This window comes from Plecotus auritus (assembly GCF_963455305.1).
Source record: "Plecotus auritus genome assembly, chromosome: 7".
NCBI classification, from domain to species: Eukaryota; Metazoa; Chordata; class Mammalia; order Chiroptera; family Vespertilionidae; genus Plecotus; species Plecotus auritus.
Genome location: NC_137774.1, coordinates 168,576,070 through 168,599,987, shown reverse-complemented (window position 1 = coordinate 168,599,987; position 23,918 = coordinate 168,576,070). Strand labels below are relative to the sequence as shown.

The 23,918-nt window shown below is 45.1% G+C and overlaps 1 protein-coding gene across 7 annotated transcripts in view; it reads left to right on the top strand.

The window, feature by feature from the left end:
- Positions 1–23,918, top strand: part of GHR (growth hormone receptor) — a 209,665-nt gene that overhangs the window by 50,113 nt on the left and 135,634 nt on the right. The window contains exon 1 of one of the 7 annotated variants that reach the window (XM_080681982.1): positions 7,063–7,344. The exons of 5 other annotated variants lie outside the window; for them this stretch is intronic. The gene's annotated coding sequence lies outside the window, so the exon portion shown is untranslated. Of the gene's footprint in view, positions 1–7,062; positions 7,345–23,918 lie in introns of those variants that run through there. One more of the 7 variants, XM_080681985.1, reaches the window with a different exon arrangement.

The window sequence follows — 23,918 nt, the reverse complement described above, 5'->3', positions numbered from 1 at the left end:
TGGTGCCATGCTCGCTTCCTCAGCACACATGCTAAAGGCTGAGGTGTCTTCTCCAGCCCGGGGCCAGGATGCAAGGACTGCCATCACAGCGCCTTCCCCAAAGACTAGTGGGAAATTCTTAACTTACCTTCTGGGTCTCTTCATTCTCTCAAGAGGGGCTTCATTCTCTTGCGATGTGAAAAGAAAAGCATCAGCTAGCGCTGCCCCTTAGCTAAGCATTGCTCCAGGTTCCTGAGTGCCCAACGTTCAACAGCGTCACTCATACCATTTGGAAGTGGCTCTGTTCTCAAGGACAGCTGGTTTCACCTTCACGCCTCTCAGGCGTGCCCTGCCTTGGGGGTGCTTGAGCAAGCACGTTGGGTGTTGTTGACTGTGAACGAAAGCAGCACTGGTATAGGCCTAGCCAGAGAATATGCTACCATTCTGCTTCTTAGAGCTGAGGAGCAGTTCTCTTCAAGCCCAGTTCTGGAACTGATGAACCAAGGGCAATTAAAGAAGCAAGGACTCACTTCCTGCCAAGGGATGGAATCCAGGCACAAGTCATTACCTGAGCAATGTTGTCCAGAGTTGGCTTGTCTCGAGTGCTTCCGCATTCCCGGTTTTGTGCTGTTTACAAGGCGTTTTTTAATACTGCTGTACCCTCAGCAAACATTTTTTTGAGCACCTGCCCAGGACCCAGTCCTGTGCCATGCATGTTCAAAAGAAACAGGTAACATTGTCCTTGCACTTGGTTTTGTTGAAAAGGTAAGACTTCCAGTCATAAAGCAATCCAAGAAGAAGCAAGTGACAAGCACGTAGGAGGCATTGCTCAGTGGGATTGGTGTCAGGTAGACCTGGGTTTGAATCAGAGCTCCAACTCTGACCAAGAGTGTGTCTTTGTGAGATTCACTTATACTGTGTGGTGTGGGCCTCAACTTCCTAGTCCATAAAATGGGATAATAGTAACTAGTATGGTATGCTGTCACATTCAATATTATACATAGAGCACTTACTACAGTGCCTGGCACACAGTAAGCACTTCTATTATTGTTGTTATTGTTATTATTCATCAGACAAATAGAGGGCTTTGCTAAGTCTCTTAACTTTATCTCACCATCTGTGCAGATTACTTATAAACCAAGGAGAACAGTCTTTCTACAATATATTTTACCTCTAACATTCCATGGTATTTTGAACTGAAATATGTTGAGCAAATACCTTAACAGATGCTTTTCCTTCTAATTCTAATACTAATGCTAACAATAAAACCTCGGTGTTGATGAGGGCTTGCTCTGTCCCAGGAGCCGTGACGGGCTTGGCAGTCTTTGTTATTTACTTATGTGACACACTCAGGGAGAGGGGTAACCTTGTCCTGTTTCCTAGACTATATTTGGCCTAATTTAATATTCCTAAAGATAGGGTACATTATGGAATTAATTAGTATATTTGATGTGATCATGCTCTTCTTGTTTTCTTTCCCAAAAGCCATTTCAGAGTGAGATAGGGCATCTTTATAACAGATTTACCTGTAAAGCAAGGGAAATGAATATTTTTTCCTATATTTTGAATGATACACCTGGGACTTAGAGATGCTAATTTACATGCCAAAGATTAATGGAGTCACTAAGGCAAAGCCAGAATTTGGACTGATATTGGTCTTGTTTTGTCCACTCTAACATATTTCTTAGGAACCAAGGTTTAAAAAGTTGCTAACAGCCCTAGCTAGTTTGGCTCAGTTGATAGAGCATTGGCCTGCAGACTGAAGGGTCCCGGGTTCGATTCCAGTCAAGGGCACATGCATGGGTTGCAGGCTCAATCCCCAGAAGGGGGTGTGCAGGAGGCAGCCAATCAATGATATTCTACTCTCTTATCATTGACTAGAGGCCCAGTGCACGAGATTCATGCACTGGGGCAGGGGAGAGGGGTTCCCCTCAGCCTGGCCTGCGCCCTCTCGCAGTCCGGGACCCCTTGCTCCTTAATGCCCGCCTGTAGGGGAGGCAGGAGAGGCTCCCGCCACCACCGCTGCACTCGCCAGCCGTGAGCCCAGCTTCCGGCTGAGTGGCACTCCCCCTGTGGCATCACACTGACTACCAGGGGGCAGCTCCTGCATTGAGCATCTGCCCCCTGGTGGTTAGTGTGCATCACAGTGACCAGTCGTTCTGCCATTCAGTCGATTTGTATATTATGCTTTTATATATAGGATAGGATGTTTCTATATCTCTCCCTCTCCCTTCTTCTCTGAAATCAATACAAATATAAAAAAAGTAAAATAAATTAAAAGTTGCTAACATACAGTCCTTTGTTGACTTCATTTTTCCAAAGCAAAATACTTTTGATCCATTTTGCTTGGGTGAACTGCAGATTGCCTGTTTATTCTTAACAGGAATATGCTTTGAGTCCTGCTGGCAGGACTTGATAGACTGTGGATCTTGTGCAAGGTATGTTGACGTCTGTCTGATGTTGCATCATCGGTGCCATTGGTCAGTCTGCAGAGTTATTTTCCTCAAGATAAGAACCTCCTGGAGTCATAGATTTTCTTTAGAAATGTCACTCTGACCTGAGTTTACCTGGGTAATTGCGGCAGGTTTTCCCCCAGGCTTTTCAGGATCCTGGGTCCTCACAAGGAAATAGGACTGCAGTCTTCAAGGTTGATCATTAAGCACGCTCATGGAAAATTAACAGCAGTATTCTTTGACCCCAGTCTTTATAGCCCAACTAATCTTGGGTAAATATAAAATTGCGTTACTAATCTTTTGACATTTGGCACAATTTAGCTATCCAACAGGCCTGTTGTTACTGTTGAAAACTTTTTTGAAGTATATTAAAACTCTTCTCGTTTCCCTGTGAGTTTTATTCTCAGAAGAAAGAATCTCAGGGCCTTTTATTCAAGCTAGGAGAACCTCCCAAACCATCTTATCACGAGCTGATCAAATCAGCTCTGTCATAAAAATAATTACAGTTCCAGGGTCACCGTTAATAGAACAAGGTTTCAGCAGTCTTTTGAATGACAGGTGACCACTAGCCTTTGTAAGTGTCCTTTGATTCAGGAAGTGAAAGTTTTATTAGGGGGAAAAAAGCTATTTCTAGACCTGGTTCCCTGATAAGTTGTTCTGAAGTTCTCAAAATAAAGTGTTCTCTTTCTACTTTTAACAAAACATGGGTGTAAGCATATTCACCTGGAATGAAAGAATGAATGAATGAATGGGTGAATGAACAAACAAATATATTGCACCTATTTGGAATTTGCTTTTTGTTCTTGCAGTTTCCGCACCAAAGTGCAGTTGTAAAATTGGTGGAATTCAAAATGGTGTCAGTCAGGGTCCTGGCAAGACACAGAGTCTAACTTAGAAGTTCCGAGAGACCTTAAGGAAGGGGAGATGTGCAGAAGGGTAGGTGGGGTTAAAGTCACCAGCAAGGCATGTTGAGGCACTGGGGAGGCCATGGGAGGCCGTCACCAGCCCTAGATTTGGGGCAGCAGTGGGAGGAAATGGTGCTTCTCTAGTTCTGGGAGAGCAGGAGCCATGATGGAGGACTTGGGCTCTGCCTGACCATAGGGATTGGGAGGAAGTCATCCCTGACCTCTCTTTCAACTTTCTGATCTCCATTGTTCAAACCCATAGGAAGCCAGCCAGAAGGGAGCCTGGAGATTCAGCCATAGCCGTCAAGGTGTGGGGTGTAGGAGGAAGGACCTAGAATGGATCTGCCAGGAGAGAAGGGCCAGACAGAGAAGAAGCAGCCCAGAGGGGAAATGCTATTTTAAAGCCCCAAAGAATGGTATATGCAAGCTGCCAAAACAAGCTGCCACAGAAGAATGGTAGATTCAAGGAATGCCAGGCCCTCATTTGACCTTGAGTTAGCATCCACTTTCTGGAACTTCCTTTCAAATCCACTTGTCATGGCTGCCAGCAGTCAGAATTGCAGGTCGGTTCAGCCTGTCCCATCGCTAAGGTCCCTGTGTGGTGATGGCACTGAGAGAGGTGATCCTGTGCTCACTGGTGGAGGAAGGTCTAGAGAGAAAAAAATTAGAAGGAAGTTGTTGAGAATCTCTCCAGGAAGTTCACTAACTAGGGATAGAATGAGAGAAGTAGGGAAGCCTAGAGGAGGCATGTGCATGAAATGACTTGCAGATGGTTTCACAACCACGTGGTCATGTTCGCTCCCATGGCCTGCCAGCCCCCACGGGCTCCTGGAGCCTCATTTGAGAGCAAGGGTGGTGATCTCTTCATTATAAACATTGAGCCTCAAAAGATGGTCTCTCTCAGTGTTATTGAAGATATTACACATCTCACTCATCTCCCAAGGGGAAGTTTGTGTTTGACATGACTGTGGTTTCACCCACTAGAAAGGGGAAAAGAAACGTTGATAAAGAAAGGGGAACAGATAACACTATGTGATGAAAAGTATATCCGTATTTCTCATTTGCTGGATGACAATTGCTTAAAGCCTGTGCAGGTTAACTCTCCATTCTCAGCTGACAAAAACCAAACATCTTTATCACACACCATATTCCATGGTTCCCACTATAACAAAATACCACCGGCTGGGTGGCTTATACGCAGCAGAAATGTATTGCTCACAGTTCTGGAGGCTGGAAGTTTGAGGTCATGGTCGGGTGACAGTGCTCTTCTGGGTCGCAGACTTCTCCTTGTGTCCTCACCTGTGGAAGGGGCCAGGGAGCTCTGTGGAGTCACTTTTATAAGGGCACTAATCCCTTTCATGAGGGTGCCAGCCTTAAGACCTAGTCACCTCACAAAGGCCCCACCTACTAATACCATCACCTTTGGGCGTCAGGATTTTAACATGTGAATTTGTGGGGAATACACCATTCAAGCCATAGCAGTTCATTATCATAATCTTTTGTGCTTCTCTTGCTTCATCATACTTTAACCTGGCAAAATCCCAACCGAGATGAAATCCACGTCTCTGCCTACACCATGCCTGTACCTGGAGAGAACACACATGCTGACGGGTTTCACTGTAAATTCACAGCCACCACCTCACTGAGCCCTTAGTCATGACTGGCAATGAGCCCGTCGCTCCCTGGTTGGTTCACTTTCCTACCCTCCTACTTAACTATTGCACATCTTCTTTCCTAAGCCTCTCACACTCACTTCCTACATCCTGCCTCTGTGCAGGTAGCCTTTCTTCCAATATTACTGCTGAACAAAACAAAACCAACCCAGAGGCCATTAGGAGAATCTCCAGCTCCCACCACACCTGCTCATCTTGCAGAACAGTGGCCACAGCTGTACCTTCCTCCTGTTGACAAGGCACTTGTAAGACACACCTCTCCTTGACACTTGCTTTCCCTCTGGCCTTTATTCAAGATGTTACCCCAGCAATGTTTCTCCTTCTCTCTTGTATTATCTGTTTTCTTTCTCCACTGGATCATTCCCATAATTCCAAAAAAATGCTGTAATCTCCCAGTGTGATAAAAACTAAACATTCGGCTGTTGACTCTATGTCTTTCTTTAGCCATTGCCCTATTTTTAAAATCTTTTTTTTTCAGCAAAACCCCTTGGGAGAGTTGTCTGTACTCCATTGATTGTGGTGGGATGGCAGTTGGAAACTGGGCTTGGTCACTGGGATGATCCCGGCTGCTAAATTCAGTAGCACAACCTCAACCTTCACCTTCATGGTCTGTTGGATCACCCGCCCTTCTTTATTTGGTCTCCAGGATGCCACGCGTACCTGATTTTTCCTCACACCTCACAGGTCTTCCTTGTAAGTTCTCGTGCTGTTTTCACTCATCACCCCAACCTCTAACTGTTCGAATGACCCAGGAACCAGGCCTCAGGCCCCTTTTTTCTGTACCCCTTTGCCACCAAAGGCACCCCCTCCTCCCATTCCAGGAACCCAAACTCGTGTGCTAAGAATTAAACATGAAGTCCACAGGCTTTGTAACCTGTGTTCTAGCTCCTGGTGGGGTTGCTAGAAAATCAATATTTGGTGGGAATTTTAATACATTTGCTGTTGTGGCTTTAAATAGTATTTTATACACTGAAAACTTCCTAATTAATCTCTCCTAGGGTCTGGACCTGTCTGTTCAGCTTCTCAGTTGAAATCCCCAGCCGAGGCTCTGTAGTCCCTCAAAATTGACCCTCCCAAAAGGGAACTCATCACCCTGAACTGAGTCACCCTTCAGTCATCCCCATCTCAGATGGTGACACCTCCATCCTTTAGTTGCTTAGACTAAAAAGTACTGGGGTCATCTTCACTCCTCTCTTTCTCTCATTTCCCAAAGCCTATTCATGTGAAAATCCTAACCAGTTCCCATCATTTTCTCTGCGACCTTCCTGGTCCAAGCCGCATCCTCTCTCACCTGCATTACTGTAAAGGCCCCAGCTGGTCTGTCTCTTCTGCACCTGCCCACCCTCTCTCCATCCACCCTACACCAGTGCATTTCTGCACGTTGCATCATCGCATCCTCTGCTCTGAGCCCTCCAGTACCCTCCCCTTGCTCAGTGGCCTATAAGGCCCTTGGTGATCTGGTCCCCTGTAATCCCTGACTCCGTTGGCCAGAGGTTCTTGCTATAACACTACGTATGTGTCCTGTAAAACTTTGTGTTCTGCAATATGTACTCTAAAAATGCAGGGCTTATGAGAACATTGAGACTAGAGCAGACCTCACCTGCCTTATACAACTTTAGAACTGCAGGGCACTTGAAAGAGCCGGGACGGGGGCACATTTCTGGGGACTCAGCTCGGGTGCAGCTGCGCATTTTTAATTCTCTTACTTGGAGCCAAAATCACTGCAGCCTGTGTAGCAGCCGACCTGAGGGCTGTCTCCTTTCTGCTGCGGCTGGGTTTCTACTCCTGCTCTTCTGGCTCCTTCTGCCTAAGAAAAACCTTGTTTCCGTGTGATACCCACATTACCCTGCTATTTACCAATAGCCTCTGAGCTAATTGCTGTTCTGAGAGACACATGTAACAGAACAGCCTGTCCTCACTTACTGTCATCTTGGCTCATTCCCAGATGTGTCAGGCAAGCACCTAGCCTTTTGCCCTGGCTCTTGTCCTCACCCAGAGTGCCCTCCCTCCAGAGCCCGCCCGGGGGTCTGCATCTCTTTCAGATCCTTATTCACACGCTTCCTGGGGAGCGTGGGCTTACCCGACAGCCCATCTAAAAAGGGCAACACCCTTGCTGCAGTCCAGACAGTCTCTCCAGCAGGTCATTGGGGATCTTTCTCCATGCTGCTTAGCGTCGCCTGGGATAGATTACTCACTTGTTGCCTAACCCACAGCCATGAGTACATGAGCTCTGTGGAGGCAAGGGTTGGGCGGTTTTGTTTCATTTGCTTCCTCTGTGTTTCTCTGCATTACCTTCTGTGCCTGGAACATGGTCCTGCACGTGCAAAGCATTTTGTAAGTATTTGTGGGATGAATGAATGATTGAACTCTACGTTCTCTAGAATTCATCTGAATTTCCTTCTTACCTGCAGAATGAATAGTGCATCTGCTTTTGTTTCTGTTCTGATTTGGGGTATATGTTTATATGTGACAGGACAGTGGCTTTTTCAAACCTGGGTTCCTATGTTCTTTGCTGTGCGTCAGACTTGCACGCTGGTTCATGCCTGCCACGCTGGGCTCGTTCAGACTTTCACAGCTTTGGTACTTAGTCATTTATTAAAGGGGTGTCCTGGGAAAATGTCAGATGCAGGTTGTGTATGCCTACTTGTACCCCTCTACCAACCTAAGCACTCCTTCTCCCACTGGCCACCCAAGCTCTCAGGCCGCCAATCAAAACTCAATCTGCAGACTTTTCAGACCTTGCCTGTGTGCTAGCTGCTCGTAGGCGGCTGGACAATCATACTTCTATGAGAATTTGAACACATTGCCTTCGCACGCACAGCCAGTCTCAATGTCTGGCCATAGAGTAGGTCATTCCAGCACTCCAGAGTGGTGGCCCTGCTGCAGGTTTGTGCTGATGCTATAGGGACAGGGACATGGTGAGTAGCTCCCTGTGATTCTGGGCAAGGCTGCACAAGGGTGGTGATGGGAGCAGTTGGGGGAGGGGAGTACGATAAGTACAGAGGTTCTTGATGCAGAGAATGGTGGGGGAATCAACATGCTAAAAGGCACAGAAATGGGCTTGTTACTGGGACCCCAATATTTGACCTGTCTGCCTGGCTCAAAGAAATGCAGTAGAGCAAGAAAAATAGTTTGATATTGAACTGGCCAACCCAGAGGCGGGGTTACAGATTAGGGCAAAGTCACAGGACACCGTGGGTTAGAGGTTCAGACTCTTGCTGAGAGCTGATTGGTTGGAGGTGAGTAAGGGCAATAAATCATTTCTTCAGGTCTTGAGGACAGCTCTGAGGTCTGCTCCAGCATCCCTCTATCTGGTCTCACAGGAAAGTGGCCAGGGGTCATTCCACCTTAGGGCTCAGGAGCTGAAACATAATTAGGTCAAGATGTTATGTTTAGCCTGCAGAGGTCCAGGTGGTGTGACCACTTGTCAGGCCTGGGCTGTTGTCTTCTGCTACCTTGGGTGTTGCTGAGTATAGTGGGGCTGGGAGGGGAGAGGCTAGGTCTCTGAGGGGAGAAAGAATGTAAGAGAGGAGGGGAGAGACATGGAGATGATTTCTAGAGCTAGGATTAAAAGCTACATTTAATCAAAGTCATAAGGACCCTCAGCTCCAGATTTGGAGAATCAGTCAGCACAGGCAGGGGGTGGGGAGGAGTGTAGGATGTAGGGTAGCTGAGGAGAGAGGTGGGCTCATATGCCATAGAGAGTTCTACATGATATGACTTCCCACTCCTCATCTTTCCCAACCAATCCCGGCCTTCTTGAAACTGTCAGCTGTAAGCTTATGTGGCCTGTGCCCAGTACATAGATGGGTGCCTAGCATGTATAGAAAGACCTATTGGTTTCATGAATACATATGTATATACATGTGATGTATATGTTCATATACAGATGTACATTTGTATGCATATATATATGAATGATCTATCAATATATCAATATTTCTACATTTTCTCTACAACAAACTAATTCTGTATCTAAATCCTTGACTAGCAAGTTGTCCATTAAAAACTAGCTTCATAGATTCTTAAGGTAGTGGCACAAGTTGACACTTCATAACATATTTTGACGTGACCTAAACGCTCTGACACTTTCTCATTCTACCAGTGCTGACTGACCTCTCAGTTGGGGGTGATATCGCCCTCCGAACATTTTTTAACACCCTGAAATTCTTACTTTGGTGTCCTGAACTCTTTCCTCTGTGAGATTTTTTTTTTTTTTTTAATAATCGGAGAAAGAAGGTTGAATGAGAGAGATCCTTAGTTGGGGTCTGTGATGAAAACAATAGCCTGCAGTAAGCCACGTGGGGCTCTGCCATTGACAGGTGTGTGTCATTACCACGTTCCTCCACATTTCTGCATCTCACTAGACTAATGTAGCCAAATTTTAATAAGCAAATGATCTCTAGAGACCAGAAGCTTTAACCCCCATGAATGTACCTCTTTGGTGAGCTTTAAAAACTGTGGAGGGGCAGTTATTTGGGAGAAAAATGCCCATTTAGCCTTCTAAATCATACTTCCCAGGACTGGAATTAGAAGCACACAACTTCTTGCGTAAATGCCTTTGTAAATGGTCCCGCCTCTGGGCTTCTCTCTCCATGTGGAGGCCAGCTATCTTTGGCCGCTTCACAGCTCATTAGCAGTCCAGGGGAGAGGAAACAGATGAGATGAAGCTTAAATATGTCACATTGGTTATTTCTTAGCAGCTCTGATAAAAGGCTTAGCAGCAGGAGGTTAAAACTCTACTAAAAAGGTTTGAGGATTATCTGTGACTTTAGCTTATGGATGTTACCTTCCTCCTTTCCCCTCCTCCCTTTTTCTAACGATTAAGCATGAGTTGGCTGAAAACATTAATGAGGCCAATATAAAATATTTTACTATCCTGTCGGTCCTTGAAAAAATGATTTTATTACTTACAGGAAAATCAAAATAAAATAAGACCTACTTTGCTCGGAATGTTATTTTTCTGTCAAAATTGGCAAGCTCTTGAAGACGAGTGGCTAATTATAGTAAAAGATTTGCTCAAGTCAGTGGATGCCTCTGACCTATGTTTTGGATTCTGTAGGCAGGAATTTGGCTACTTACAAGTGGCTCCTGGTGCAGGTCCCCAGACCAGATTTATTCTGCAGATCCCCCAGGAGCAAGGGCATGGCTTTGGATGGGCAGGCCCACATCGAGGTTCCACATTGAGAAGATAAATTCACACTAGACTTCTTGGTGGGATCTCCAGTTTTGCTTCTCTAATAATCAGGTCTCTCTTCCCTCCTGATAGAATTTATGGTCCTCAAAAGCAAGTTGTATCTGGATTTATGCAAACAACCAGTTCTATGTGATGATGGACATAAATGGGTCGAGGCGCACAAAGAAGGAAACTATTCAGAGACATGGGCAAATTGTGAGACCAACATAAGTGAGGTAGCCAGTGGACGAGGTGCTGAATTTGAGAACTATTGGTGGAAACTTGGGGCACAGGGTAACTGAGGCAGGGGCTAAGGCAGAGACTGGACTGGGATCTCTACTGAGGCAATGCTCAAGTCTGGCCCTGGAACTCTGTCTTGGTGAGGACATTGGTGAATGTTCACAGTCATTACAGAATGAGAGGGATGGCTGGAGACAAAAGATTATCGGAGGGTCAATGGTGGTCCCATTCAGTCATATGATCCCAGTTCCATTTGATCATAGAGCTATAGAAGGTTTCCTTTGTTTAGTCTCCATCACCCGAAGGCAAATTGGGCCTTTAAGGACCAATGAGAGACTCCCTGTCACTGGGAGTTTTTGACATCTCAGAGGAGGAAGACTGATGGGGACAGGGGATGAGGACAGCTAAATCTTAGACAGTCTCATGAAAGGAGGCCTTGAGAAGGCAGTTCCCTTTTATCAAGAGCACAGACTGAAGAGTTGGGAAGAGTGCTTAGGCCACAGGGTCATCAAGCATGATGCAGACTTAACCAACATGCAGTCTCTCACATAGGTAGGCACTTAATGCATGTTTGCTAATCACATGTTAGCTGCTACTGTACACCCCCGCCCCCCCCCCAGCCCTCCCCACCGCCTGAGCTCATCAGAGTTCCATAGAAACCTTGAACCTGGTCCCTTGCAGAAAACCAAAGGTGACACTAAGGCAGTGGTTCTCAACCTTTCTAATGCCGCGACCCTTTAATACAGTTCCTCATGTTGTGGTGACCCCCAACCATAAAATTATTTTCATTACTTCTTCATAACTGTAATTTTGCTACTGTTAATGAATCGTAATGTAAATATCTGTGTTTTCCTATGGTCTTAGGCTCTACAGCAGCGGTTCTCAAATCTGTGGGTCACAACCGCTAGCAGGGTTGCTTAAGACCATCAGAAAACACAGATATTTGTATTACGATTCATTAACAGTAGCAAAATTACAGTTATGAAGCAGCAATGAAAATAATTTTATGGTTGGGGGTCACCACAACATGAGGAACTGTATTAAAGGGTCGCGGCCTTAGGAAGGTTGAGAACCACTGCTCTAAGGGAAAAGGATTGCCCATCCAGAAGGCAGCTTTGCCTTCCTGGTGAGAATAGTTTTCTTCTCCGCGTGGTTTATCTTGGCAGAGGCCAGTGTCTCTTTCCTGCAGACAGCTACTGTTTACAGCTGTTATCATGTTTTTCCTTCTCTCTCTTCCGCAAGCACTCTTCTGTCCTTAACTACCGCCAATTCACTGGGGGAACTGCTTTCTGAGCCACTGCCTTTCCCTTTTCCATGGGATCAGCGTTGCTATGTTTGTGTCATCTCAGCAGCGTTGGCCCATGTGCCCTGGGTGGTTGCTCAGAGGAGAGGTGTGACGGTGGACACAGGTTGGGGACCGGCTTCATGATTTCATGCATCTGGCAGTCATACCTAATTAAGATCCCGGTTCCATTCTGTTGGATTTCGTCTGTGACCTGCTGGAACTCGGGCTGGAGCTAACACTGGGTGGATATAAAAACAGTGAGCCAAGAAGTTTGCACTTCTCTCGACTGTAGCTGTTTACTTAGCTGGAGCAGGTTTAGTGGGTGGCCCAGCCTTCGCAACCGGTGAAGACAGAATTGAGCTGTAAAAACTTGGGTAAAGGAGGCCAGTAACACTCCTTCCATTTCTTCAGCTTTATCACAGCTTATAAATTAGTTCAGTGGGTGTGTTGATCTTCTCGGAGCTGGTACTTGAGCCTTCTCCCCATCGAGTTATTTAGTTTAAATCCATGAGCTGTGCCCACTGAAAGCTCTTCCTGACCTGTGACATGAATGACAATAATGTGTTAATAGAAACGATGACTTTCTTTGGCTTATTTTTGGAGTAGATCCAGAGAATGGCTGTGACCAGGTAGATCTTTGTTGTTATTTACTTTTTGTTTATTCATTTGAGTCATTATAACCTTGTTTTTGTCAATGTGCTCCCAGCTGAGAGAGGCAAAAGGCTTGAAGTTAGTGCAGTCAAGACATAAAACCTTAATAAATTGCCCCATTACTCACCACCTTCAAAGCATTTTACTACAGTGAGAGTTTATTAGATTTCTCTCAAGCGTACCAAAGATTAAGATTAAATTCTTACATGTTGCAGCTATTCTACTTACTGCCTAAAAAAAAACAAAAACAAAAAAACAAACAAACAGTTCACCTTTATCATAAACACCTAAGCCAAAAATCCCTTAAAGAGGCCGAGCAGTGGGTGAGGACTCTGGAGTCAGATGGGCTATTGGAATTCTGGTTTTGCTGCTTCCCAGCTGTGTGACCTTGAACTTCAGGGTCCCCTTCTGCAACAGATGATTGCAGAGTCTCTTCATAGGGTTGTGAAATGAGGTAATGTATTTAAAGAGCTAGAACAGTGTCTCCCCTGTAGGGGAAGTATGGGAGAAACAGTGAAGGGAAAAGAGACAGGACAGTCCAGGGGTGGATCATGGGGTGGGGGCCAGGGATAGGTGAGAGAAAGAAAGAAGAGAAGTGGAAGAACCTCAAAAATAAAATGGCTCCCCTTTAATTTTTCCCAAGGAGAGAGAAACAGATGTGCTGATGTGGTTTTGAGAATCCCTAGCATCACCAGCAAAGGATGGGAGCTTGAGTCAAAGCTGAGGTGTGGCCTGGGTGATGTCTGCCCGGGCCATCTGCGTGGTGGACCCTGTGGTCCATGGCTCCCTATCGGCACACGGGACTTTATGGACATGTGTTTGGGGCAAACTTTGAGACCTGATTGTTTGCACTTGATTGTCACAATGTGTACTTAGTTACTGGTGCTGGCTAAGGGTGTCAGTTTAGCGTTTCTGGCGGAAGAAGCATGAAGTTTAATATTTGAAGGCATCTTTTTCAGGCGGTCTGCCCTGGCTTTTGTTAGAGCACTTAGGGTGGCATGGAGCAGCCAGACCTACTGGTTAACTCATTAGAAGTTTATTACTTAGAAATTCACCTTCTCAATTCACTTTATCAGGCCATAGCTCTTTCCTCTAAGAGTGACACTAAATGTGGGTTTCATATCAGTGGTCTAATTGGAGGGCTAAGAAAATACATTTTGGAAAGACAGCAATAGCTTAAGAATGTTCCTTACATGGAGCTTTCCTTTCTAAAACCTGAACTGAGCTTTATCAAAACAGTAACTAGAATTTGAAATAAGACTGCACTGCTTGATTAGAAGCTACAGGTGGGTAGGAAGGCATCTGTGTTGTTCATAACTGTAGTCTTTGGACCTAAATCCGTATGCAGCTCAGAGTAGGCACTCACATGCTGAATTGATGACTATGATATTTAAATTAGCATAGCTGTCCCTTGGGATAATAAGTCAAAGGGGAATATATATATATATATATATATATATATATATATACACATATATAGAGAGAGAGAAAGAGAGAGAGAGAGAGAGAGAGAGAGAGAATATGCAAATTAGCCAAGACGCCATAACAGTCACGACCGGCTCAGGAAAAGGCTGCGCACGCAGATGGGTGGAAGGGGACTGTGTGCGCGGTGAGGCAAGCCATGGATGGCACAGGCCCAGAGCGGACACATAGAGGGGGGTGTGCCCCAGCCACCACTGCGCAGCTGGAGCAGGCCCAGAGTGGATACACTGTGGCACGCCAGCAGTCCCGGCTCTGCATGTGAGCTGCAGAGGAAACACCTTTTCTGACTGCTCATTGGCTATGCTCCCGGTACACCACTCGCAGTGTTCTTGGTAACTTGGGTAATAAGAATCCAAGAAGGTGAGCTAGGGTTTTTCCACCTCACTCCTGGAGGAAAAAACGAAGGTCTGCTGCTGGAGGGGCTAAGAAATGTCATATCCTGCCTTAGCCAGTTTGGCTCAGTGGATAGGGCCTCGGCCTGCTGACCGCAGGTTCGGGATTCAATTCTGATCAAGGACATGCACCTAGGTTTCAGGCTCCTCCCTGGCCAGGGCCCAGGTCAGGGCTCATGCAGGAGGCAACCAATCAAAGTGTCCCTCTCACATTGATGTTTCTCTCTGTCTTTCCCTCTCTCTTCCACGCTCTCTAAAAATCAATGGAAAAATATCCTCAGGTGAGGATAAAAAAAAAAAAAGAAAGAAAGAAATATCATATCCTATGAAAGACACATCTTGAAAATGCCCAAAGAAAGTTGTCATTTTTTCGTGGTGAAGGGACTGGAGTCCGTGTTGATGAAAACACCTTGGTGGCTGTGGTGATTGGCAGTGGTAGCAGCAGCAGGGTGATGGGGGTGGCGCCTTCCCCTGATCAGTCTGGTCGCCTCCCACAGAGGGAGGCCAGACTGCGGCTAAGCCGTCAGTAGGACATTCCCTGAGGGCTCCTGGACTGTGAGAAGGGGCAGACTGGGCTGAGAGACCACCCCCCCCCCCCCCCGCCCAGTGCATGAATTTTGTGTACCGGGCCTCTAGTACAATTCCTATTAAACCAAAACAGAAGTCCTTATGCTCGAAATGGCATTACTTTTTTTTTTTTTTTTTTATGGTCAGGACCCATTTTGGTTTCAATTAAAGAAAATCATGATATAAAGGAACATAAAGTGAAATATTCTATATTCATATTGTGTTTTGACATCTGCAATAAGTTTTAAATAAAAATGTCCCAGATCCTATTATATTGACATTGCCATGTGTTTCTTAGAGGTATTGTTTATTCAGATCTAAAGTGAAGGTAGTTTGTGGCCACTCAGCGTGGACATGTTTTTCTCCTTATTAAAGGGCATATCTTCTGGGTGCAGCCATGCTCTCCCAGAGCTCGCATGTTTCTCTGGATGCTGTGCCTTACTGCCATTGCAGAATCTAAGGACTACATAGTCCTGTTTCCTTCCTGATAGTCTTTTGGCCATTTTAGAATGTGCCGGGTCCACTCACACAGCTAACTGGCTTATTCCCTCAGCTCTCTGTTCTGATCTTATTAGATTGTTCTCCACCAGCTAGATGTTTAGTCACTGGAAAGAATGGTTATAATCTTCTCCCTTCACTACCCTTCCTTCTCTTTCTTTCCTTAAAATTGGCCTAATTTAATAATTTTATTAATAGCATTAGAAATAATTAAAAGTGTATGTGTGTGCACAGACATATACAGAGAGAGAGATTGGTGGGGGATCATTTGATTTGGTATTATATTAATGCTGAAATTTCTTATTAAACAAGTGTTCCAAATGAGTGTGTAGTAAACAACATTGCCTTCCTGGGATGTGGAGAAAACATGCGTCAAAAGTTAGGCCTCCTTTTCCCAGTGGGTGTGGAGGTCACATGCCAGGAAATGAAGGGACCCTATAGCCAGGGCTGAGTGAAAAGTAACACTGAGAAACAGGCTCGGAGAAGTGAGAGCTGACAGCACTGTTCTCCTGGCAGACTTGCCGTCTTCCCAGCTTCTCCTGGGCCTCGGGGGGCCCCTCTGGAATGACCAAGTGGAGTGCCCAGCCCTGGGCTCTGAACTGGCCTTGGATCGCTGTCTTCACCCTCCCAATGGGAGCGGAACATGGTAGGGCTGGCTCCTCCCAGATGAGTGATCCCAGTGGAGGGCCCGGGGGATCGAGATCTTCACTGGCAACCCAGTGGCTGTCTGATCTGCCCACTGGAGAAAAGTGAGGAAGAAGGATCCTCTGGGATTCTGGAAATATAAACCCAAATAGAAAATGAAAACCGAAAAATGCACTCGGAGTCCATGAAAGGTGTTAAAACTCTCTGCTGGTCATGTGACTTGCTCTTGGCATTAGGGAGCCGGGGGCCCCAGTGGTCTAATCTGGAAAGAGTCGCTGACTGTGTCACCTTGGCAAATTGGTTGATCTCCCTGGGCTGCGGTGCTGGTCCAGCTGCTGGCCTCACTGAAACCAGATGCTGCCTCTCAGAACAGCTCTCAGTCATAAATAATATCGTATATACTTTGTTCCTGGCAGCGAGGCCTGAACTGTTATAACCCCCTGTTTTCACTTGCTTCTAAATTTCTGGAAATTTCTCCTTCGGGCTTGAATTTTTCCATGCTTGTCCTCAGCCCAGAGCTTTTTGGAAAGTGTAAGTGAAGTTTTACGTAGTGGTTCTTCCTGAATGATGGGAGAAAAGGGGCCGCACATTGATTTTCAGTTTATTAAATAAATTTTAGTTTTCCCTGGTATAACCCAGGAAACTGCTGGGCTGTGACATTGAAAGTGTTCAGTTAAAAAAATAATCCTTGTATGTTAAAGAATGTCTGCGGAAGACAGTGTTAGGTTGCTGAGTGCATCTTCCTGTCTTTAAACAAGACCACACACAAGCAGGACACATATAAAAAGCTCTAGTCCACTTTTAACGATGGCCAAAGAGGACGACCCACAAATCCGCTCAGTAACCATTCCAGTCACCAGGAGGCAACATTGACCACCATCAGTTGTCATATTTCTTGATCACTTGGTCCCTGCTTTCAGTCCTGGCTCCTAAAGAGAATCCCATGATTAGGTGCTGGCATTGACCCTGGGCTACATTGGGAATGAAGTTGACTGGATCTTTCAGGTTCCCTTCAAAAAAGCCTTCTGGTCCTAGCCAGTTTGGCTTGGTGGATAGAGCGTTGGCCTGCGGACTGAAGGGTCTCAGATTCAATTCCACATAAGAGCACATATCTTGGTTGAAGACTTGATCCCTGGCCCCTGGTTGAGGTTCATGTGGGAGGCAACAAATCGATGTGTCTCTCACACATTGTTGTTTCTCTCTGTCTCTCCCCTTCCCTTCCACTCTCTCTCAAAATCAACAGGAAAATGTCCTCGGATGAGGATTAGCCAAAAAAAAAAAACCACCAAAAAAAACCCACACAATAAAATAGCCTTCTGTGAGCCCCAAATTAAATCATGTATTTCTTCATAGCTCTTATAACATGATTACATACATGTGTGATGACTTCGTTCTACTTCCCTAGGAGGCCAGCAGCTCCGTAACAGCAGGACACATGGCTGTTGTACTCACCGTTGTGGCTGTGGCACTTAGGTAAATACAGAGCATATCATAGCAACTCATCGCTGAGTAAATTAAATGGCCCCAAGTACAGTGTTCTTGTTGGAATTTAATCATAGATTTGTCCACTCAGATATGGGTATGTGTATTCAACAAGCCTCATTGAGTATCTACTGTATGCCATGCATGGCTTTCCTTGGGCAGATAGCATGGAAGTTCTTGAGGATTCTCCCAAGGGAATTATATTATTGCTATACCTAAAATTGCTATACCTAGCATTGGAATATTGGGTTATTGAAGCCGAAGCCAGTCAAAGGAAATTTATCATTTATTGGGCATTGATTATGTGCCCGGCACTGTGTTAGGTACTGAAAAGAGAACAGTTAGAGTCTCAGCCAAGAAGTCGCTTATAGGTTGACAGCAGCAAAAAATCAAATTCTGAAATAACTATTATTCAATGTGGAGTATAATTGGTGGCAGGAGACAACTGCAGCAGAGATACCTTGTGACCTTGTGCAAATGTCCCAAAGAATCAGGAAAAGCTTTATGGCATTCCCTTTGTGGTCAGAGGCCCCATGAGGATAGACAGTTGGGTCTAGTCCCTCTCATAGTTATCCTGCACTGCTTCCCCTGCTAGTCATATGCACTCTCTCTGTGTCTTCAACTGCAAGAAACTGGTCAAATCTATCAGTCCTGGGAAATATACCAGAACGAAGGTCAAGTGCTTGACATCCAGATCATGAGTGTCATTATTGTGTACATGAGAGTCCAAGACCTCTTTATGCTTGTACGAGCATGGGTATGGTATTGTCTCTGGGCGTCTGTGTTTCATTCCAAGTGTGAAGAACATGTCATAGTTACATGAGTGTATGTAATCATAGGTGATGCAGGTGATCGAATTGAAACAAACAGCTCACTGAGCTCCAGCCACACCGACTGTTCTTCCGTCCTCTAACCTATCCACCTGTCTGGAATGCTTCACCCTCAGATTTTGGTATCATTGGTTTCTTTTGTTATTCAGGTCTCAGTTCACCTGCCAGGTCTCTTGGACCCCAGTTTCAAAGTAACCCCCTCAGCCCACCCATGTCCGTCTCCATCAGCTCTATCACATCACCCTTTATGCTGCCTTTATAGCATTTATCCCATCTGACAGTTGCCTTTTCACTCCCCTGTTTACTTTTTATTGTCAATTTTCTCCCACTACAGTGTCAGTCCCAAGAAATAAGAGATCTTTATTAGTCTCTTACTTCATGGAAATAAGTGCCCAGGAAAGTGCATGGCGTGTGATAGGTGCTGAAACATGCTTACTGAATGACTGATTGAGTGTGTGAATGGCCAGAGGCTGAGGGAAACACTCAAGAGTCCTATTCTGCTTTTTTAAAAATATTTTTTTATTGATTTCAGAGAGGAAGGGAGAGGGAGAGAGAAATAGAAACATCAATGATGAGAGAGAATCATCGATTGGCTGCCTCTTGCATGCCCCACACTGAGAATCAAGCCCGCAACCAGGGCACATGCCCAGACCGGGAATTGAACCATGACCTCCTGGTTCATAGTTTGATGCTCAACCACTGAGCCACGCCAGCCGGGCCTATTCTGCTTTTTGCCTGAAGAAAACATCTTGCAAGAACATCAGCTGTTCGGGAGGGGCCTCTGCCTTGGCTCCAGCACAAACCTCCTCTCTACTGGTGCAGCAGTGGGCGCTAGGAGTGTCCATACCCATGCTCTCCAGATGAAAGATGGCGGGGATAGAAGCTCCCTATAGTCTATCCTGCGAAGCTACAGTTGCTGAGGCCGGCATCTTCCAGGATTTAATCCATATGCTCATTCTAAGCCTTTCAGGCATGGGATGCACTGGGCTCCAGGTGTCACCTAAAATGTTGCTTTAGGTTAGAAAGCTGTTTATGCTGTAGATCTTCTCTGAAACTTGTCCAAAACGTTCCAGTTTCTCTTGCTAATGGTTTCCATCTGCCAAAGAGCTTGTCTAGTTAGAAAGGAGGTTGCTGAAGATACTTGGCACATCTTTCTCATGTTACATAGGCTGCTTCTGTTTTAATTTTTTTCTTTACTGGGAAACCTGCTAATAAAAGAAGAGAAAAAAATGGACTTCTCTTTTTAAAAGAGAAAATGTAACTCAGGTTGAGAGTTCTGGTTACCTAAAACTTATTTCTCTAGCCTGGCCAGTGTGGCTCAGTTGATTGGGCATCATCCCATACACCAAGAAATCTCTGGTTCCATTCCCAGTCAGGGCACGTGCCTGGGTTGCGGGCTTGATCCCCAATAGGGGGCATGCAAGAGGCAGCTGATCAATAATTCTCTCTTGTCGATGTTTCTAACTCTCTTCCGCTCCCTTCCTCTCTCTCTAAAATCAATAGAATTCCAAGTGTGTGTGTATGTATGTATGTGTATATATATTTTTCTAGTTCTTAGCTGAATTTTAAAAATGGAGCTAATAGAAAAATTTGGGATTTGGGGTGAAAAGGTTTGGGCATATTTATGGGTTTTCTCAGCTATTTAAAAATAATTTTAAAAGACTTATTTGCATTGTTCAAATTAAAAATTTCAGCAAAAAAGAAAGGGTAAAGTCATGTGTTGTTTTGTTTTTGTTTTTTTCTCAGCTTGACTTTTTGGGCGTTATGAATTTATAAACAGGATTTTTTTGAAAGGGGAACATAGATAGGACTGTTGGCCAAAATAAACATTCCATTGTTTCATAGTTTTGTATTGCACATAGGAAAAACATCCCTGTCTTTATCCCGTTAAGGGGACACAGATTCCCAGATTTGTAAGAAAAGGTCAGTGGTTGATTGAGCCACTTTGTATGGAAAAGGGTGTTGCATGTTGATCGCCAAATTTCTGTCAACGCAAGCAAAAACATTCAGATGTCAAACATTTTTTTCTCATCCATTATGTAAGAAGTTTATGTGTGTTGGTGCTTACCAGAAGAAATGGCACAGATATTGTTCATTTGCAGCAGTCTGTTGAAATATCTTGATCAAAGGCATTTTCTATTTGAAGCTTAAAAGTGACAGTATAAACACAAGTAAATTCACTTCTAGTAGATTGGTCTTTCCATTATTTGACAACTTTTTTCACTCTGGCAACAACATGACTGATGGTGATCAACATAAAACTGCTAAATATAAAAACATATTTCTCTCATCTTAAGATGACAGGTCAAAAAGCACCCATCCCTACGCCCAGCTCATCCTGAAAAAGAGGTTAGTGTTGAGTCATCACTGGTCTTTGCTGCCAACGTGGGCTGGCATTATGGTTGCTGGTTGGGCAATTTTTCTCACTCCCAAGGTTATTTCTCCCCTTATAAGAAAGAGTATCAAAACCCAAAGATCATGTACCTTGTGGTGAGGTGGTTGGCTCTGCTTCCATTCAACCAGGGCTCATTTAGTGGAGGAGAAAAAGAACATTTTATTAGGACCTATAATTATCCAGGCATTATGCAAAATAATAGAGGAGGCAAAGAAGAGGTCTTGCTTCTGAAGTCTTAGATCTAATTCCCTTTGGGCCCCAGAGAATGAGAAGGCCAAGCTGAAAGGCTCTGGATGATTTTGAAATTTACTTTGTTCTGTAAACCACATGCCCACATTTATCAGGCACCCTATCCAATATGAAATAGTGTCAGCTTAACACTAAATGTATTTATTAAGACTCTGTTGTCATAAAGGAACTTATAGTTTGGAAAAGAAAAGACAACTTTTCACTTCAGGGTCATAGGCAGGCTGTGATAAGCTGAGGACAAGAGTGAAAAAGAAAGTACAGTGGAGTGCCCAGCCAGTGTGACTCAGTAGTTGTCACCAGGAGGTGATGGTTTGATTCCCAGTCAGGGTACATGCCCGGGTTGCAGGCTCGATCCCCAGTAGGGGGCGTGCAGGAGGCAGCCAATCGAAGATTCTCTCTCATCCTTGATGTTTCTCTCTCCCTCTCCCTTCCTCTCTGAAATGAATAAAAATATTTTTTTTAGATAAAGTACAGTGGAGCTTCAGAGGAAAAATCCCACCTACCCAGTGGCTGAGGGGAGACTTCTGAAGGAGGAGCCCGTGGGTGGACCAGGGAAGTTCGGTACAAGATGAAGAGGTGAAGTGTGGGGAGAAGGAACAAAAATAGAGGGTACTCCAGGTAGGGATGAACATGTCGAGTAAAAGTTTGGGCCTACCCATGTAGCAAATTGAATGAAATTGAGTGTAGAAGGGAATGTAGCTTGAAAGGTAGACCAAGACGAGTTTGTATGGGGCCTTGATTGCCTGCTAGGGAATCAGGGTCCTAAGCAATGGGAAGTCATTGTTGAATAATATACAAGAAAATGTCATGTTCAGAGACGGAATTTGATTCCTGGCAGCAAAATCCAGATGGGTGGGAGACAGGAGAGTTGGAAAATAGGAAGACCAATGAGGACTGTATGGCAACAGTTGCTAAAATGAACAAAGAGATCCGTTCTCATGTATGATTACAACAAAACCTCCTAGCAGATTAGTGTCTTTCAAAGGCGTAGTAACAGTTTAGAACAAAAATGAAATGGAACAATTTAATGTTGTTTCGTTGTAATGGGATTTAGTCTGGATGGTTCAACTGTGGAATTAGGAGCAAAATCTAATGTCACAGATCACAGACAGCTGATAAATGCTGTAAGACATATATTCAAATATATACGTCAATATGAATCCCCTGTTACTTGTTAAAACTGTGCCCATCTCACTATTATCTATGGCATTAAAGCTGGCAGGGCTGCGTGCCCTGACCCACAGTAAAGGCAGCCTTGGCCATTTCCCATTGTTCCACCTGTAACAACAGACGTCTGAGTCCTGAGGGTAAATCCAGCCAGCCAATTTTGAGTTGGAAAGCCTGCATGAGAGTGGATGCTGCATACTGTGTGTAACTGAAGTTCATTCTCAGGGACACAGCTGAACTCTTGGGCGGGTCACTTAGTTCCTGCTTATAGGCATCAGTAGGTTTCACATCTACAGTAGAAATATCCTGCTTGCTTAAGGTGTTATTCCTCCCATCCCTTTGATATAAGATCTAAGACTTCTTCTAGACCTAGATTTTTAAATATCCCATTATCAGCTAAAAATGGAACCAAAACTCATTCTCAGGATCAAAAGGAAAAGGAACAAATAGAGGGACTCCAGTCCATCTTTCCGACTTTGTGACATTGGCCCACGTTCTTCACCTGAAACAAGCCGAATGTGGAATTAGCACTAGAGAGAGAGTGAACATGTTTGCTTTGGACACTGGCTATATCCTACAATACAAATTAAAATTCTGATGGAAGAAGACAAATTGTCATGTGGCTGTTCCGTTTTAGAAATGTTAACTGACAAAATTTAAACTTTTACAGTATTTTTTAAAAACCCAAACCTTATGAGGAAAACTCAGGCAAATATGTATGAATGAATGGGAGCACTTACCTCTGAAATTATAATGGAATACACGTCCACACTGTCTTATAACATAATTCACGTGCCAGTTGAGTTCAAAGGGCAAGATGAGCCCTGGGAGTAACTCAGAGTGGCAACTGTGAGGTTTTTATGTAATCTATTGCCTGCTTTGCCCTTTTCATGGGGAAAAAATTAGAAGGACTTTTAAATTTTCTGGATGCTGATGTAATTCAGTTGTGGCTATGGAAATTAACATGTGAGGTATAGCAGTTGTTCACAAGCTATGTCATATGCAGAGATAGGTTGTTGGCACAAACTAAGTCACCTGTTCTCTTGGTGTTCCCCTCTTTCAATGAGGATGGCTAAATACACCATTTCTTGATAAGCAGTTCAAGCTGCTCTCATCAATTCATTGGAATATGTGAAGGATATTCCTATGTGACATGCAGAATCCTATATAATAAAGAGGTAATATGCAAATTGACCATCACTCCAACACACAAGATGGCCGCCCCCATGTGAACACAAGATGGCTGCCACAAGATGGCTGGCAGGGGAGGGCAGTTGTGGGCAATCAGGCCAGCAGGGGAGGGCAGTTAGAGGTGACCAGGCCAGCAGAGGAGGGCAGTTAGGAGCAACCAGGCCTGTAGGGGAGGGCAGTTGGTGGCAACCAGGCCTGCAGGGGAGGGCAGTTAGGGGTGACCAGGCCTGCAGGGGAGGACAGTTAGAGGCAATCAGGCCTACAGGGGAGGGCAGTTGGGAGTGACCAGGCCTGCTGGGGAGGGCAGTTGGAGGGGACCAGGCCTGCAGGGGAGGGCAGTTGGGGGGGACCAGGCCTATAGGGGAGGGCAGTTGGGTGCAACCAGGCCTGCAGGGGAGGACAGTTAGGGGTGACCAGGGCAGTAGGGGAGGGCAGTTAGGGGCAATTGGGCTGGCAGGGGAGCAGTTAGGGGTCGATCAGGCTGGCAGGGGAGTGTTTAGGGGGTGATCAGACTGGCAGGCAGAAGCAATTAGGGGCTATCAGGCAGGCAGGCAGGCAGGCGAGTAGTTGGAAGCCAGCAGTCCTGGATTGTGAGAGGGATGTCCCAGATTGGAGAGGGTGCAGGCTGGGCTGAGGGACACCGCCCCACCGTGCACAA